We start from the raw sequence: 11,175 nt of genomic DNA, 5'->3' as shown, positions 1-11,175 counted from the left end.
TGGGTCATATCCATCTACGTAAGATGAACTACATAGTCAAGAATGGGCTGGTACTTGGGGTTCCATTAAAGAATTTCAACTTTGAAGATCAATGTCTGTCATGCAAGAAAGGAAAGCAGCACAAGAAATCACATCACTCCAAACTGATTAACTCAATTGTCACACCTTTGGATTTGCTTCACATGGATCTGTTTGGTCCTATCAATGTTAAAAGTCTTGGTGGAACATCCTATTGCTTGGTTGTGACTGATGATTACTCACGTTACTCATGGGTTTATTTTCTGAAAGCTAAAGATGAAACAGTGCAATTGGTAATTAACTTGATTACCAAAGTGGAAAATATTGTTGGGGGAAAGGTCAAGTTCATCAGAAGCGATAATGGCACAGAGTTCAAGAACTATCAAAGAGAGATGTTTTGTCTGCAGAAAGGGATAGAGCATCAGTTTAGTGCACCATATACTCCGCAACAGAATGGAGTAGCTGAAAGGAAGAATAGAACTCTAATCGAGGGAGCTAGGACTATGCTGGCAGATGCTAAACTTCCCGTGGTGTTCTGGGCTAAGGCTGTTGCCACGGCCTGCTATATCCTTAATCGTGTTTAAACTGTTAAAAGTTTAAATAAAACTTGTTATGAATTAATGCATGGTCGAAAGACAAATCTAAAAAGTCTTGAACCTTTTGGGTCCCTATGTTCGATCTTAAAGACTAACTCAAAATTTGGTGAGAAAGTTGACGAAGGTATTCTTGTTGGCTACGTAGTTGGGTCACCCAACAGAAGAGTCTTTAATCTATCGAACAATAAGGTTGAGGTGGTCTGTAACACTGACATTACAAGTTACAAATCACCAAAGCCTAGCATGGGACCAGCAGAGGCTTTCGAATATGATAAATTATTTAAATCCTTTAATTTACCTTTTTTTGATTTTGCAGACACAGAAGAAAGGATGGCAACTCAGATGCTACTCGATGAAGAAGAAGCAATTCTGCATCATCCACAGTTTAATGAAAACCAAACTCCCGTGTCAAGTAATGTTGAAACTCCTGCTGTCTCAAGTGGTGATGACTTTATCAATCCGTTTCACCCTCAACACAATTCAGATGAAATCTCTCCAAATCGTGGAGAAGACTTAGAGGTTGGTCCTGTTCAAACCACCAGAATCCACAAGAATCATCCCTTGGAGAATGTGATCGGTAATCCTTCTGATGGAGTGCGAACCAGAAGGAGCTTGGAAGAAAACACATGTGTGTATGCAAGCATTAAAGACACTGGTATTATGAATGAATGCTTGTATGCTTGCTTTATTAGTCAGATTGAGCCAAAGAACTATCAGATGGCTTTAAAGGATAGCTCGTGGGTCAAAGCCATGCAGGAAGAATTGGCTCAGTTTAACTAAATGGAAGTATGGCGTTTGGTTGAAAAGCCACGAGATGTGAATGCAATCGGTACGAAGTGGGTATTCAAATGCAAGAGAGATAAGAAAGGGGTAATCGTCCGTAAAAAGGCAAGATTAGTAGTCAAAGGATTTAATCAAGAAGAAGGGATCGACTACAATGAGGTGTTTGCTCCTGTGGCAAGACTAGAAGCAATTCGACTTTTCTTGGCCTTTGTTGCACACAAAGATATGAAAGTGTTTCAGCTGGATGTTAAATGTGCTTTCCTAAACGGCAAGGTCGATGAAGTGGTATATGTCGAGCAACCTCCGGGCTTTCCTGATCCAGACTTTCCAGATCATGTGTACAAGCTCAGTAAAGCATTATATGGCCTTCATCAGGCTCCACGAGCTTGGTACGCAACTTTATCTTATTATTTGCTGGAAAATGGGTTTGTGAGTGGAAAGATCGACAGTACATTGTTTGTAAAGTGGAATGGGAGAGATTTTCTTCTCGTTCAGGTCTATGTGGACGATATCATCTTCGGAGCCTCAAAGATTTCTATGTGTCAGGAGTTTGAAGCGGTCAAGAAGAAAAGGTTTGAGATGAGCGCCATGGGTGAATTAACTTTCTTTTTGGGCTTACAGGTAGATCAGAAGAAGGATGGCATGTTCATTCATCAAACTAAATATGTTCACGATGTGCTTAAGTGTTTTAAGATGGAAGAAAGCACCCCGTTTGACACTCCGATTTGTGTCAACCACAAACTAGTGCTGACTCCGACGGTGATGAAGATGTGGATCCCACTCAGTATCGAGCTATTATAGGTTCTTTGATGTATTTAACTGCTTCCAGACCTGACATTATGTTTGCAGTTTGTCTTTGTGCTCGTTTTCAGGCAAACCCAAAGGAGTCGCACATGAAGGGAGTGAATAGAATTTTGCAGTATCTTAAAGGAAAGCCTAAATTGGGTCTCTGGTTTCCAAAAGGAGGAGAACCGGATCTGGTTGCATACACAGACTCGGACTATAGAGGATGCAACCAGAACAGGAAGTCAACAACTGGTGGCTGTCAATTTCTAGGAGGAAGATTGGTGTCGTGGCAATGCAAGAAGCAGACATCAGTGGCCATATCCACCTGTGAAGCAGAATACATGGCAGCATCAAACTGCTGCTCCCAGGTTTTATGGATACAACAACAAATGCGAGATTATGGTCTGAATTTCACTCAAACTCCTATCTGCATTGATAACACTGCTGCTATCTCAATAAATAACAATCCCGTAAAACATAGTAAAACAAAACATATTGACATTCGTCATCATTTCATACGGGATTGCGCTGAGAAGAAATTAATCTTGCTTGAAAAGGTTGATTCACTGGATAATTTTGCCGATCTTTTTACAAAAGCCTTTGACCTGTCCCGTTTTGAAAACCTTATTAAGCTTAATGGGATGATCAATCCCGTGTAACCATGTTTTTCTTTAAAAAAAAAAAAAAAAAAAAAAAAAAAAAAAAAACATCACTATCGCTGAGAATTATGTCGGTCGCTCAAGTTTGAAGGACATGTTCTTGAATTTGTTTGGTCCTTGTATCTACGTGTAGATTCAAAGGATAGCCATTAACCTAATAACTGAAAGCCACTAGGGCGGTTGTGATGAGTTTTTTATTCCTTCACTGAAAATTATGTCGGTTACACTCAGTTGGAGGGACACATATTTGTATGTGTTTGGTCCTGCTAATCCACTGGATTTTTAGGATAGCCATTTACCCAAAGACTTAGAAGTGATCGGGACGTCTGAATATAAAATTATTTTTTAGGGAAATGATATACTTTTTCAGTCTATAGCTTCTCATGAAGCTTCGAAATTGATGTTAAATTGAAAATTGATCCAACCTTTGGAAAATGATAGATGAACTGATTTTGTGCGCCTAACGGGTGAAGTTATTAGGCTTAAAAGACTTTTGAACAGTCATTGTTTGGTACGGTAACTTTCCATGGTGCGTAAAAGTTAATGTGATACAAATTAAATCTGCTCGATTTACTGTGGAGAGTCATGTTGAAATGTGCATGTCTCCACATTTATCTCTCCAAATGATAGGCAGAATAGTGATTACCCAGTCATACACGAGCCTGTGAGTGTCTTGATCCCCGCGTATATTGTGTTATCCATCGGCAGTGATCCAGATTAGGGACTTGCAGGTGTTTGTTATAGTTCCTAAATAAAAAAATTAAAAAAAATGAAAAAAAAGGGGGGGATGATTATGTCTTATTGCCTTTGAAATTCACAAAGTCTAAAACAACATGGATGAGGCACCAACTGAGTCTTGTGCAAGATGTAAGGATTGTGAAGCCAACTCAAACGTACATTGTTTAATCAGACACTACAGGTCGAAGTCAACTCAGGGTGATCTGGGGAAAGCCAAATACGCCTTGAGAATAGATAGGAGGCATCACAGTTCCTTAAGTGATGTCCATCTAAATTTTGAGCCTAATTGAACCTAATCCGTATCACAGAAGCAATGAAAATCATGTTAAAGTTTATACCTGCTTTCAACATGTTTCTCTATGTCATAATAATGCTGAACATGGATCCTTGTGACAGCCTCTTAATCAGTATGATTCCATGTTCGGATCTTTTCTTAAACATGCTGGGTTCTATATAGACTGAAATTTGATCCCGTCAATTTTATTTTACTTATGTTTATTTTATATTATTTTATATGTTTGTCTTATGTGAATAACATAGAATTTTGGGTTACTCGTTTTTGGTCTTTTTCTTCTTTCACATTGTTGTAAAACTAACTTCGCTTAGGCGAAGAAGTCAAACCGGCGAAGTTGTTTTAACTTCGCCCCTGGGTTTTTCAGAAAGTATAAAAGGCAGACAGGGTCCATTTAGGTCAAACACACACTCTAAACCCTCGGCGAACTTATCCCTCTGAATCAACCCTCACGTAATCTGCTTTTTGTCTGATAATAAGGTGTAGTGACATCCATCGATTCATAATTTACTAGTTTCGTTTGTTAGTCAGTTCCATAATGTAGGATTTTTATCGTTTCTCTTGAATAACCCTAAAAGTCGATAATACTCTTTGGTTTTTGAATGTATTGGTGATGTCTAGAACTCCAAGACCTTAATCGGACATCCTTGTGCCTGTTTTCCGTCTCTGATTGTCCATAATTGCAACTGAAAAGGATCTTGTTTAAGGCACCCTATATGCGGCGAAGTTCATATACGGCGAAGTTACTATAACTTCGCTGCTTGACATCTGTTGGTCACAACTTCACCAAACACAAACTTCGCTACCTACATGCTAAGCGAAGTTACAAACTGAGTAAACATTTATCTAACTTAACTCGTTTGCTTTGCAGGTATGGCAGCTGTAGCAGGTGCGGGTGGTACAGGTGGTGATGGAGGAGATGGGGATAAGAGAAAATTCTTTCCGGGTCACAACATGTATGTGACATTGGACCCAGATGCTCATGGGTAGATGATTACTCGGAGATTATCACGTTTCTCATCCGATCAAGGATTTGCTATCACTACAACTCTTCCGATCTCTTTACCAAATATAGAAGACTTTTGGAGCACAGTGGAATATGATTGTCGACTAGAACCTCCAGTGATGCGTGCTACCGTTAATGGTCAGGTGGTACAGTTCTCTGCAAATCAGATACAGGAGGCTCTACAGTTTGGAGCTGAAACTACTCAGGTCCCCACTGAGTATTCAGCCACTTTTAGGAATGGGGCATTTCTTCGTATGGGATACTCTGGTCCATTGGAAGACTCACAACGCAAAAAGGGATTTCTATTGGATCAATGGCGTTTCTTGATGCATGTGTTGATTGTTTGCATGTCCGGCCGCAAAGCAGGAACCTATGGTATAGGTGCGACAATGCAATCTGCCATGATCGCGCTGACATATAATAAACCATTTAGCTTCAGTCAAATGGTGTTCTACGAAATTGATCGTCAGCGGCGGGCAGCGGATCGGGAGCGTTTCTTAATGTATCCGAGATTTTTACAGATGATTCTTAATCATGTTGTTCCTAATCTGCCACAACGTCGTCCTATCTCTTTTGTGGAATGTGTAAACAAGAGAATTTTTGCTCAATGTCGATCATCGAGCGCACGGAGTAATCCTGATCATCGTCCGAGACACACAGCTTTGTTTGGGTATCTTGTGAATCCTGACTATGTTGCTCCACCAGAGGATGGATTTGCTGATCCTGCTCCGGCACAAGCTAATATCCCTCAACCACCTCCCGTGGTTCATGTTGCTCCAGTTCCTGTTGATCCTGTTCAAGATGCTCCCTTACTGGATGATCCAGTTATAGATCCTGTTATGTCTACTGTAGAGGGGATAGATCTTGATGTTACTTTGGGAGTGCAAGGGATTTTTGGTACATCCTCTGAAGTTCAGGTTTCTACAATTGCAGTGTCTGGGGTACCATCTTCCTCGATCGTTGGTTCAGTTGGTAAATCTCAACTCTCTAGTGAGGATTCAGAGGAAACTTTATCTGATTCTTCCAATGATGAGGCTGTTGAAGCTTAGAGAGTTCTGGTTACACAAGAGAGGATCCAAGGAAAACGGAGGAAAGATATGGATGATAGTGAATCGGATTATGAAGAGGAGTTGTATGCCTTGGTCCGTAGATCGAAGAGGGCTAGAGCTGGTGAAAGCTCGAGTATTATTCATTTTACCCCTCCACAGTTGTCTGGTATGTCTATACTGCCTCCCTCTTCATCCGATCCATTACCAGTGACATCTAGTGTTCCAACGGTGGCTTTATCAGCACCATCTTGCGTACCATCTACGATTGAGATATCTATGCCAAAGATTGCGTCTCTACCACAACGTACTATTACTTCGTCTGAGGTTGTGTCTATGTTTGTTGAATCAACGGTGATGGCAACTACTAGGTCCTCTGTTTCAATTCCCCCTCCGGTCACTGGTCCACCATCATCAGAAATTCTAGTGACTTTGGGTATCCCTCAGCCACATGCTCAAGACATTTCTCACATGTCATTTGCCTTTGATGCTTCGTTGTTAGATTCAGAGTGGATAGCGGCTCTAGAACGTGTAGTGGTTGACTAGTCAAGAATTAATCTCATTCAGACACAAGCTATTCAACGGCTAGTGGCTGAGAACCAAATTCAGTTATCTCTTCTTATTGAACATGGTATACTTTTTGATACTCTTAAACAGTTCTTAGCATCTCAGGGGGAGACCAGTTGCAAAGGGAATGAGTTGAGAACCAAGAGGAGAGAGGACAGAGATGATGATCCCAATGCATCGAAAGATGCAGGTGGTGAGCTGCCAAGAACTGAACAAACTCTTGGAGCTTCCACATCTCAGGGGGAATCTACTGATCCATTTGGCAGTGCAAGTGGTGAGACGGTTGTGGTGGATGATGAGGATGATATGGATGAAGATGTGTTGCCTCTTAGTGAGATTGAAAAGCTTGGTGAATAGATTGAAATTAACAGTGGCTTAGAGGAAGGTGAGATACCTGATGATAGTGTTGAACATAATATTCCGAGTGCTGGTCAAGAACGTGTGGGTCAAGTTGATAATGTGTTGGGTGATTCTGAGTGGGAGGAACAGCCAAGGTGGAAAGAAGAATGTGCTCATTGGTTTATCAAGACAAAGAAGTCAGTGGTACCTACGATGTTCAAGAAGAGTTATAATATCAAGGGGTATGCTGAATCGAAAAAAGGTATTATCTGTTGGTTGTATGATGATCAGCTAAAAGTGGTTGTGGTGAAAAGATATGATGGGATTCAGTATTTTGCTAAGAAGTTGAGATCGTTCAATACGTTACCTGAGAGTGAAGTGAAGGATTTGGCTCGTTTAAGGTTGATTAATAGGAGTGGGGACAATTTTGCTAGTTGGGTTGGTAAAATAGTGTGGAGTGAAGTTGTTAAGGAGAAAAAGTTTGAGTTGTTGAAGCCTCAAAAGGGAAAGTTGATTGAAGATACATAACGGGGAATGCGGGCTGATGGCAAGCCCTGGATGGTGATGAAGTACAAACCGATTCGATGTATGAAAGAGGTTCCAATGAAGACTATGCCTCAAGATGTGTTGAAAGATCTTAAATGGTGGTATGTTGATTGCCAGACTACTGAAGCCGTGATGGAAGATCAAGATGAATAGGAGATCCAAGGGTGTATGATCCTATGCACTTGGTTAACTTGTCTCAAGCTGATTTGCAGGTACTAAACGAAAAGAATATTTTTTATATTCCTGCTTGAAAAGATGAAGCGAAAAAATATCAAATGGTGGTCTCAGTTTATGTGAGACAAGGTGTACATGCTTGAAGATGGAAGGTACGGCTTTTTGGATTACAAGACAAGGCGAAAGTGTAAGAGAAATGAAGCTACTGCCAAAGGGGAGTCTGTTGGTGCATTATGCCAGTAGTTCATTTGTCTCGAGTCTATCGTGTCTGTAATCGTTACGTTGCTTGTTATGTCTTGATGAACTAGTTAGTTTGGTTATTTGGTTTTTTTCGAACTTATGTTCTGGCGAAGTTAGGGACAACTTCGCCTAGGGTGTTAGGCGAAGTAGTCGTATTATATAAACCTAACTTACGTCGTTCGAATTGATGGGTTTTTGGGGCAGATCTGTTTTGTAAGCTACAGCAAGTCTTTTGGTGTTTTGGTGTTAACATCTAATAACAAGTAACCTTTGTCCTACGTGTTACATGTTTCTTTACGTGTCTCTCGATCAAATACTCGTATCGTATACGTAGGGGATTCCACACCCTCGTCATACGAGATACTCCTGTGTTGATCCGGCTGGGAACCTACATTCACAATCCGAATACGAAACACATAAGCAATCTATTCCACCTTTCTAATTACCTGAAAAGCATGTTTAAAAACGATCAACTACGAATAGTTGGTGAGTTTCATAAGTTTTAACGAAATCAGTTGTGCGTACCACACAGTTATAGTTTGTATATACGCGCGTATGTAAAAATATGTATTTATGTTTGTATATATATGTACAGTTGTATCCTTGTGTGTACATATGCACACATGTAAATTTATAATATTAGTTCGAAATCACGATAAAATCGTGACTGTTTGTTCGTATTGCGTGTTTCCATTTTTCCATATATAATCAACCACTGTGGCCCCCCTTCTGCCCACAACGGTTCCACATAAAATCAACCACTGTGGCCCCCTTCCGCCCACAACGGTTCCTCGTAACATCAACCACTGTGGCACCCCTGCCGCCCACAATGATTCCACGTAAACTCAAACATTACACAGTACACACACAATAATTAGTATTTTCTACACATAGTATTTTCTACGACTATTAACATAGCATGCATATAGACACACATACATATATAGTATTTATCACGTGTCACCAAACACAGTGGCTCCCCATCCGACCACAATACGCATAATCACATTATTTTCTTAACGTTCATGTCATAATCAAGTTAGTTTGTTTAGTTGCAGCAGAACTTGGCTCATAGGCCATACTCAACTTTAGTTTATTAAGTTGCAGCAGAACTTGGCTCATAGGCCATAATCAACTTTAGTTTATTAAGTTGCAGCAGAACTTGGCTCATAGGTCATACTCAACTTTAGTTTATAAGTTGCAGCAGAACTTGGCTCATAGGCCGTACTTAACTTTAGTTTATTAAGTTGCAGCAGAACTTGGTTTATTAAGTTGCAGCAGAACTTGGCTCATAGGCCATACTCAACTTTAGTTTATTAAGTTGCAGCAGAACTTGGCTCATAGGTCATACTCAACTTTAGTTTGGTACTATTGTGGCCCCCCTTCCGCCCACAATAGCCCCATGGTCATTACTGACCACGTATTCACCCATTGCCTTTACAGACCATGTTATTCACCCATGGCCGTTACAGACCACGTTATTTTTAATAGTACACAGCATATTTGTATTAACGTGTTGTCATGTGTAATTTCATTATGTTTTGGTATTCGTACCATATTCACAAAATTTGTCATTCAAGAATACTATTCACCATTCATTCGCACGTAATCAATCGTTATGTTTGTAGGGACTTTTTGTATGTAAATGTTTAGACAATTCATATCCTGAACCGTTTCCAGGTAGATAACGTATATAAATATGCTTTTCACCCCAAAAAGTTCGTAAATAGTTTGAAAAGTGGGGTCATGAAACTAACGGTTTTGTGGGCACTCGGTGCGAGGTCAGCTCGAGGGGGTTCGTTTCCCTTGCCATCACTTAGTCCCTATAATTAATATTATAATAATATTAATATATTAATATTATTATAATCCTCAAACTAGACTGGGCTGTATAGTTAATCTGGGTATAGCTGTTACACCCAGAAAGTGTCAGTAGGTTTAGATTGTGATGTTGTTCAATCTCTAATGTTTAAAATCGAACTTGGCTCAGTTTCCCCGTTTCACCAGCTGACCCAAGTTGGTCGTTTACGCATTTGGGAAAAAGTTATGTGGATGTAAGCTTGGGTAAATGTGTTGGTTGATAAAATGATTAAGTTATAAAGAAATATCACAATTTAGGGGCATGGATTCGCTACGCGGCTCGTTTCCGTTTATTCAATTTGATTTAGAGAAAAACACGTACAATCTATCCAAATTGTCCGGATTTCTCACAAAAAATCACATAATTAATCTGAAAATATGCTTCTTTATCATTATTGGTGTTCTGATATTCCAACAGGTTCGTTAATCATGAACTTGCCGGTTTACGTCAGAATTGAATTTGTTTAATCTTCATTTTAGCATAATTAATTATCTGTTAATCATTAGATCATGAAAATTTAGACACTTATCAAATAAAATATGTAGATTTATATAGAAATATTACTGGAATTAGTTACTAATTTATAAATTTATAAAAAATCATTTTATATGCTATATTTAGCCCGAAAATCATCCGTTTATACCAAATTATTTCCGAGAAATCCACCAAATTTCCTGAGTGATCAAAACTCTTCCCAAATAACCTGTAGCAATTCCAGAAGCTAAAAATCTTTCCAAATACCATTTTCTAGCCAAAAACGACTATGAAAATCCGAATAAACGCAATTGCACAAAACATACCTAGGGTTTTCCAAATGACCCCAAACTTCATATGTGAATATAATATATCAAATCTGAGTTCCCCACAAAATTTCATAATTTTTCCAGCATTTTAAGTATTTTTCTCAAATAAACGCCCCAAATTGGTAATAAATTCGCCAAATATTCTCGGAAGCTAGAAAAATTACCAAATTTGGACAGGGACTCAATGATATAGTCCTTGATGTCCCTAAATAATTTCATGACCTAAAAATATGCACATCACAACCTTAACCTAAACAGCCCGTGATCGAACATTTCGGCATTACCTTTGCGGTTTTCGCCCGTTTTCGCTCTCTTAATCCTATTTTCGGGTTCTCGTGCTTCTATATAAGCTAAGTACAAGTTCTATATCACAAAACAAGCATGTATCATCAACATAACAGCCTTGGAAGCTAGGGTTTCGGTTAAGGCTATAAACCGAACTTTTGAACCGTAAAAACGTCGTTTAAGCCCTCTAATATGTGTTTATGGACAAAAAAGAGTATAATTCTGATTGCTAACCATTTGTATGATCAAAATATGTTTATGAACCATTTTTAGGGTCTTTGAGTGGCTAGGAGTGATTTTTGATACTCAAACTATGTTTAAATGTAATTAAACGAGTTTAAACGAATCAAAAATTGATCATATATGATATTTTTACCTAGGTTTTTGCTGGTTTTTTGATAGAACAGAACTTGGGCAGCTACTAAACTTGGATATT

The sequence above is a fragment of the Bidens hawaiensis genome, unplaced genomic scaffold (genome assembly GCF_021521415.1).
Source record: "Bidens hawaiensis isolate Kalapana, Puna unplaced genomic scaffold, B.hawaiensis_p1.1 tig00008505_1, whole genome shotgun sequence".
In the NCBI taxonomy this organism is placed as follows: domain Eukaryota; kingdom Viridiplantae; phylum Streptophyta; class Magnoliopsida; order Asterales; family Asteraceae; genus Bidens; species Bidens hawaiensis.
This window is presented reverse-complemented; position numbering follows the sequence as displayed.